Raw genomic sequence first — 8,782 nt, 5'->3', positions numbered from 1 at the left:
TTACTCTCCCAATTCAGCCCGGTGCAAAGCATGATGGGAAGTGAAAGTCTTGTTTGATTGGGTCACTTGACTGAAACATGTTATTTCAAAATGAAAACATCAGGTGAGTTCTAGTAACCATTAAAAGTGAACATGAAGCATCAAAAAACAAACAAAAACAAAAAAAAAACAACTATTATACATATATATATATATATATATATATATATATATATATATATATATATATATATATATATATATATATATATATCCAAGTAATACATGTGTCTTCTTTGAAACACAACATTAATCTGAAGTTAAACCTGCCTCCTGGTAGGTTTAATTTAAAGCTCAATTTAGTCCTGGAGTAGCTCTAGTCTTCAGTTTATTATTTATTATCAGTTTATTAAACTCTGAACTAGACTTAGTCTAGGATTGTTTTAAACCATGACAGAGAAAGCTGATTTCTGTTAATCTTGTGTAAAGGGCCATTTTATTCTAGGACTAGGCTTAATCTCTGTCTGGGAAACCACCCCACAACATTTTAAAATATACATAGCATTGGTAAGCATAAGTGACTTTCTTTCCAAAAACATTTTAAAAAATCTTACCAATCCCATACTTTTGAACGGTAGTGTTTTGTTTTTTTGTTTTTTGGATCAGAGGTATCATAAATTGTTTTTGTAGCTCAAAAACTGTATCAGCTCAGTGATTGGTTCTTTTTACTGAAGGGCGGGGCTTACATTTAGCAGGCTTACATTTCTCCCATTTATTTGTCTCTGAGGCACTGTTTTACACTTGGTATTAAAGGGGTGGTTCATTGCCATTTCGCTTTTTTAACTTTAGTTAGTGTGTAATGTTGCTGCTTGAGCATAAACAGTATCTGCAAAGTTTCAGCGCTGAAAGTTCAATGCAAACAGAGATATTTTCTTTTAAAGAATTATCTGTTTAAGAACTACAACAAACGGCTGGTAGGGACTACAACGAGCTTCTTCACAGATTGGTGACATCACCTATCCTAGAATTTACATAAACCTGACATTTTTTCAAAATTTCTGACAGTTTCAGTTTCTGTGTGAGGTAATGTGAGGCACTGCTAAGTGCTAACATTAGCTCCTGAAACTCTGCCCCCTTTTGAGACCAGCAGCTCATTTGCATTTAAAGGTACACACACAAAAATGCAGCGTTTTTACCTCAAAAAGTGTCAAATTTAACATGCTATAAAAATGATCTGTGGGGTATTTTGAGCTAAAACTTCACATACACACTCACTAAAAAATGTTGGGTTAAAAATAACCCAACAAGTAACCCAACTATGGGTTAACATAGCACCTTCCCAACTGTGGGTTATTTTTAACCCAATGGTTGGGTTAAAAGCCAGTTGGGTTAAAACAATAACCCAACAGTTGGGTTAAAAATAACCCACAGTTGGGAAGGTGCTATGTTAACCCATAGTTGGGTTACTTGTTGGGTTATTTACTAACTATGACTATTAACTTTTATTCATGACATTATTTTAATATATAGAATACACTTTGTTTTCTAGATTGTTTATTTGTATAAAATAATATGTTTTAACAAATATATTTTAAATTACAAATGAAATATTGTGGAGCCATTTAATGTAAATATAAGTGTAGTATTATCAAAACACAAGTGTAAATCAATTCAAAACCTACACAAACATGTACAGAGTAAACTCAAAACATAAATAAAATATGTATACAAAACACAAAAATTCAAAATGAACACTATTTAAATATTGTTACACTATTTTTTAACTAATCTTATGGTAATCACTACTAATTTAGTAGTAGGCCTAATTATACTAAAGCATACACAAAAGTGTACAGTAAATATTAAATTCAAAACCTATAAATTTGCAAACAGTACACAATTAAAACCTATATTTAAAACCTTTGCAACCATGTAAACTCAAAACATACATAAAATATGCACATATACAGAACACACAAATACAAAATGAACACTAAATGAAAAACTACGAGTACACATAAATTCATAACATTAAATCCTTCAATAAATAAACATATCACGCGTACAGCAGGCGCTTGAGGTCCACAGTGAGGTCGGCCACAGGTAGGAATAATGGAATAGGACTCCGGTTCTATTTTGTGGGTCAACACTGTACATTGTATGCATTGATGTGTTGTAAACATACCTTAAGTAATAAAACCACAAATATGTTGGACCTAATGATGATGATCAAAGTTCTTAAGGAGACAGCAGTGTTGAAGGAACCCCTCTTAATAGTCAACATTTGAAGTGGATCCAAAAAAAAATATGTATATACATAAAAAACTTGGGAGTTCTCTTTGTCCTCAAGGCATCAAGTCACGTGGATCCTGGCTTGTCTCACTGCTCAGGTAATGCATTGTATTAGTGCCAACCTTCAAAGAATAAATAAAGTTTAGTTGGCATGCACTGTGACAACATAAGCAATGTAAAATTATGTAAAAGTTACACTGAAGCAGTGCTGTACTGAATTAAAATATAGTCACTGCATTACACCTGCTGTTAAAGGGTTAGCCCCCCCCTTTATGTAAATGTAAAATTTTACATTTTACATAAAGGGGGGAGGGGGGGTCTAATGCTATTTCATGTATTCTGACTTATTTACACTGTTAAAGAGTTGTATTCTCATGCTAAACATGCCCAAAATTTCAAAACACAAGTTGGATGTATGACGGATTCACTATTTCTGGTTTCGGATAGTTTTTTTCGAGCATGGCCCTTTATCGTATCCCTTATCATGTAAATTCCTTTATATCCTCTCTGATAAGCAAGAGCACGCCCATCAACGCATTTCGTTCGGGTTACGGAAGCTAAAAGATTTTTCAACAGTGGTCACCAAAGAAGTGTGTTTTTGGTTGTGATGGAAAGACTGCCTTTTTCAGCTTCCCAAAGAGCACAGCGTTAAGGGAACATTGGATGAAGTTTCAGGGCTCGACAATAAGGACTGCCCGATGGCAGAGGGGCCAGTGTGAACGATGCTCGGGACAGTAGACGGAACGGTCACTTGTCTGATCGGGCCAGTGTTGTGGGGTATGCGATATATATCGTCTATGTCTATGATATCGCAATTGTTGATTTAACGATCTGAAATTATCAAGTATGTCCCTCAATTTACAAAACCAAACCAAAACACACCCATTGAGCGCACGCATGCAATATGTGACGTAGTCTAGTAACAGTTAGGTTAGACTAGTGCGCGTGCATATTTAGAGTGTACGCTTTTACTGCGCGTGGTTTAGTCTATTAAAATGCCTTTAGAATGGCCCAGAATTCAAGGTAAGGGGCAAAAATGCTCCAGTATATCCTTTATATTTATATCACTTAATATAGTTAACCAATATTACACAGCGCCATTTTTCTCCAAATATCAACAATTACAAATGTGATATTGATTTTATTCAGCGTACAGTTTAATGAACAATAACTTAATATCAATGGACTTTCATTTTAGACACTAAATCGCCTGTTTCACTCCATTTCGCCAACGAAAATAGTTCCAAACAAAGTCCACACAATTGTTTTGATTCTCTGAGCAACACTTCCTGAATTGATCAGCCGTTTGAATGAATCGGTTGAATCCAGTTGAATCTCAATGACTCGCTCTTTAGCAGGGACTTGCTGCCACCTACTGGCGGGTTTAATTTCAGGTTTAAAGTGTCTTTTCATTTTTTAAATAATTTCAAATAACCCTTCTGGGCCTTAAAAATTTTAGTTGCGTGGACTCTTAATGGAGGGACAGAAATTTCTTTAAATATCTTTATAAAGATTTTGATTTGCGTTCCAAAGATGAGTGAAGGTCTTATAGTTGTGGAACAACATGAGGGTGAGAAATTAAAGGGATAGTTCACCCAAAAATTAAAATTTGATGTTTATCTGCTTACCCCCAGCGCATCCAAGATGTAGGTGACTTTGTTTCTTCACTAGAACACAAATGATGATTTTTAACTGCAACTGCTGCCGTCTGTCAGTGGTATAATGCAAGTCAGCGGGAACTTGGACTATAAGAGTAAATAAAACACGACAGACAAATCCAAATTAAACCCTGCGGCTTGTGACGACACATTGATGTCTTAAGACACGAAACGATCGGTTTGTGTGAGAAACCGAACAGTATTTATATTATTTTTTACCTCTAATACACCACTATGTCCAACTGCATTCATAACTCGATTCGTTTGGTCTGATCGCGCTCTGACAGCGGCAGTGATGTCTCGCGCATATACTTCAATGAGAGCGAGACATCACTGCCGTTGTCAGAGCGCAATCAGACCAAACGAATCGAGTGGTGTATTAGAGGTAAAAAATTATATAAATACTGTTCGGTTTCTCGCACAAACCGATCGTTTCTTGTCTTAGGACATCAATGTATCGTCACGAGCTGCAGGGTTTAATTTGGACTTGTCTAAGCAAGTTTTATTTACTCTTATTGTAGAAGTTCCCATCCACTAGCATTATTTGACTGACAGACAGCAACGGTTGGAGTTAAAAATCATCATTTGTGTTCTAGTGAAGAAACAAAGACACCTACATCTTGGATGCGCTGGGGGTAAGCAGATAAACATCAAATTTTCATTTTTGGGTGAACTATCCCTTTAATGACAGCATTTTCATTTTTGGGTAAACTAACACATTAACAAGCAGAATCAATATGTACAGAGCAGTGTAATTTATCAAAGCTAATTTTGTAGTGTTGCTTTTACTTACAGGGTGATTGTCAGTTAAGCTGTGCTTCATTTCAGCACCATTTTCCCAACTGTGAGACATGGCGAAGGGTTTTGAAGGCAGTTTCTCCATGACCATCTTTGAAAGACAAGTTTAAAAAAATTTTATTTATACCACATGTGTGTGGACAAATTTCACAAGCATGACATGGTCAATACATTTTTTCCCAAAATAAAACAACCCTTCACGATTCTGAACATCATTAAACTCAGCATTCCATTTCTTCAATAGTTTTTGTTCCAAAGGATCAAATCCATGCAGTTTGCTGAGGAACACCTCAGCAAACTGTCTGAAGTCTGAAGTACGTCTAATGAACACATTAGCTTGGCTGTGAGGACTTGCATTCTTTTGATACAAAATCGTTGTCGGTCATTAAACAACTTGGATTCTGTTTAAATTAAAACATAATGTATTAAAATGAAGGAAGACAACTGAGAAAAAAACAAAACAAGAGTAATAAACTGTACCCCAGTGTTTCCCAAACAACCTGGTTCTGTAGTAGCCCTAGCACTGGACATTTTGTCTCTCTAATCCTGATTCCTCCAAGGCCGTAAAAGGGTGTCAGATAAGGAAGACATCAAAAATGTGTATTGCTGGGGATAATCTAGGACCAGTTGAGAACCACGGTCATCCAGCAGCATAAAACTTTCATCCACTTCTTGTTCTGTTACAATAAAACAGAAAAATGAAATATTGTCAGTATTTTAAAAAAGTTGTCACTTATTTAAATAGCTTACCTTCAAATGTTTCCATTAAATAGCAGGTTGTTGTAGTCTTTGCTTCACAAATTATTCCATTTGTCTAAAACACAAGTATAAACACATTTAGTACAACACAAATGCAAGAACTAACATAACGTTAGCTTCATAAGAAATAATAGTACAAAGATGCTTCAGATACCCCTGTAATACATTTACATGCATTACTATATAGAACATGCATTATTAATATACCACATTTCTGCAAATACCAGATTTGCAGTTAGTGTTACTACAGTAAATCTAATAAACAGTAGGTTATTTATCGATAACTACTCATGAACTAATCGTTCATTGGTTGCACAACGTTTTTCCAGGTTTTGCATAGAAGCTGTTGGGAATATTGCGCTTTTTCATCTTACAATATCTTAGATTTTAGCGAATTCAAACAGCACTGTTGTGGTGCCGTATGATCGAGGATCGAGGACCGAGCTCGCGCTGCGTAGGCCGAGCTGATAAACGGTCCGTGCGGCGCGGCTCGGCTCGTCTCAAACGGCACTTTCGTTCCGCATTTCTAAAAGACCTGTACAAAAAAAGTACTTTTTTAAAGTCTGAAGCTCAAATTTAGTTGTCATATTATGAAAGATTATCACGAAGACCGTAAAACATGCGTAATATTGGATAGTGATTGCTGAGACCTACTCTTCCTTAGTAAAAATATAAAATTCAGTTTTAGAATATAACGTTACGTAAGTTAATGTTTCACTACACAATACCTAATGTTATAAAAGTTTTATATACGAAAACGACATGGCTTACCTTCATAATCAGGCTGCAGCAGCTTCTTTCCGTTGACTGTCCCGTTAAATTTTGAACCGTCACGGGATCCGCATTTAACCCAACAGATGGGTTATTAATAAAAATAACCCAACGATTTTAAAAATGACCCAACATTTTTGGTAAATAACCCAACCTAGTGACCCAATATGTGTAACCCAACGGTTGGGTTAATAAAATAACCCAACGTTTTTTACTGTGCACTCTGGGGACATCAGAGTTATTTTACATCTTGTAAAAGTGGCATTATACCACCACTTTAATTTGCATCTTGGTCGATCGGATCACAAGCGGACGACACTAAATACAGGTGTAAATGGGGTCTAATTTTTGAGCTTGTCCGTTTTCGACCACTTCCAGAGGTAGTCTTTGTTGCCATTGGGCTACTTTTACACTGTTGCTACGGGTTGTTCTTCATGTCCAGGGCTTGAAGCAACCCCAAATAACATGATATTTAACCCCTGGAAAGCAAATTTTACCAGGGGAACCCACCCAAAAATGCAGATTTTACCACCCGGAATGCAATTTTTACCATGAGACCCCCACTGAAATGCGAAACTGGGCTAGTTTTGGGCTAGTTTTGAGTAGCAGTTGGGTTTTGTTGTGAAAAACTGGCAACCCTGGAGGTAGTCGAAAACGCATTCGACCGGATTGCTTTCATAGTGTAGATGCTCATGTGGTCGAATGTGTTCGAACAGCCACAAAAGATCGCCTACTCTCCGCCCGCTGAATGAATGCATAAACAGTATGGAAAGCGCACTAGCCAGGTGGGATTTAAACTTTGTTGGCTGGAGATCCAAGTTTGGTTAAGACGGAAAAATGTACCAAGCATTTTCTCTTACCACTCCTGATTTCTAACATGCACTCAGAACGTTCAGCGTGGTCTTGCTGCTATCAGAACAGAAATGAAAGCTTATGCTCCATATGTTTTTTCCTCATCTCCGGGCGTGTACAAACAGTATGTACATTGCGCAAGCTTATTTTGTTCATTAGATTGAAAGATCTGAAAAACCCCATACATTTACCCACTCATAGAAGAAATCAGGACAGAAGTGGTTGAAAGAGGACAAAATAGATGGAATTAAAATACCAGGTGTAAACAGGAACATGTCTCCATGTGATCTGATCAGACAAAACGCATCTTAATACCAGAGTTTTGTTTCCTCCCCCTTATAATACCTTATACTCTGCCAAAAAGTTTATTACAGTATTGGTTTTATTTCTTGCATTGCATAACAGTATTTCATAATGAAAAGTACATTGTTTTTGTAGTAGGCCTACTCTATTTTCAAAGTGTTTTTGCTAGCTCTGTTCCATGTCTCTTAAAAAGAGCTATGTTATTTCGTGCCGTGAGACGAAATTCAAGGGTCTCTGTGTTTTTGTTAGTAACAGAGACAGATGGGATGGTGTCAAGTTTCATTTTATTATAACACCCTCTGCCTCTCTCCCTTTAATGCAAACTGACAATCACATACCTCTCAAAGACAACGGACGACACAACAGGCTCTCAGCCTTTGCAGTAAAAGCCGAGTCTCCATCTCAATTCCTGAGCGCCAGATCGATTACCTCAGCGCTATGGAAACCGTTACGAAGGATCTCATCCCTCATTACAAAGCACAGACCTGAGAGCCAAGCCTCTCAAGAGGCGAAGCGGAGTAACGACCTTCATAAAGGAGGGAAACCAAAAGCTGAGTGATTGACCAGGCCCTGGAAGGTTGACGCATTCATCAAGATGACAGCCGCTAGGTGTCTGGCTGAAAGGAGGACAGGACATCATCGAACGATATCCAGCCGATAGGTTCTTACCTTTTATTAAAGGGATAGTTAACACAAAAATGAAAATTCTGTTCTTTAGTCACCACCATGTTCTTTAAAAATGCACCCTGTATGAATTTAAGAATAGGCAATATGAAAATATAATGAAAGTTATTTTATATATATATATATATATATATATATATATATATATATATATATATATATATATATTTCAAAATGGACCATGAAAATTAGCACCTATAACTACTGTTGAGCAATAATATTGAACTTTGAATTTCTGATGAAGCTGAATTTTCATTCGACATTACTTCAGTCTTATATATATATATATATATATATATATATATATATATATATATATATATATATATATATATAAATTATATACAGTGGGTACGGAAAGTATTCAGACCCCCTTAAATTTTTCACTCTTTATTATATTGCAGCCATTTGCTAAAATCATTTAAGTTAATTTTTTTTCCTCATTAATGTACACACAGCACCCCATATTGACAGAAAAACACAGAATTGTTGACATTTTTGCAGATTTATTAAAAAAGAAAAACTGAAATATCACATGGTCCTAAGTATTCAGACCCTTTGCTCAGTATTTAGTAGAAGCACCCTTTTGATCTAATACAGCCATGAGTCTTTTTGGGAAAGATGCAACAAGTTTTTCACACCTGGATTTGGGGATCCTCTGCCATTCCTCCTTGCATATCCTCTCC

At 36.2% G+C, this 8,782-nt stretch overlaps 1 long non-coding RNA gene across 2 annotated transcripts; it reads right to left on the bottom strand.

Moving 5' to 3' along the window:
* Positions 1 to 294: 294 nt before the first annotated feature.
* On the bottom strand, positions 295 to 5,854 carry LOC125244084. Of its 2 annotated transcripts, XR_007179220.1 has the most exons (4): positions 5,478 to 5,854; positions 5,208 to 5,404; positions 4,723 to 4,818; positions 295 to 2,393 (listed from the first exon to the last, which is right to left on the bottom strand). It is a non-coding gene; the product is annotated as an uncharacterized LOC125244084 (long non-coding RNA). The 2 variants fall into 2 exon arrangements; XR_007179219.1 differs by having other exon boundaries at positions 4,723 to 5,404.
* Between the last annotated feature and the right edge of the window lie 2,928 nt (positions 5,855 to 8,782).

Source organism: Megalobrama amblycephala, linkage group LG13 (assembly GCF_018812025.1).
Source record: "Megalobrama amblycephala isolate DHTTF-2021 linkage group LG13, ASM1881202v1, whole genome shotgun sequence".
Classification (NCBI taxonomy): Eukaryota; Metazoa; Chordata; class Actinopteri; order Cypriniformes; family Xenocyprididae; genus Megalobrama; species Megalobrama amblycephala.
The sequence above is the reverse complement of the archived record's forward strand: the minus strand, read 5'-3'. Positions and strand labels throughout refer to the sequence as shown.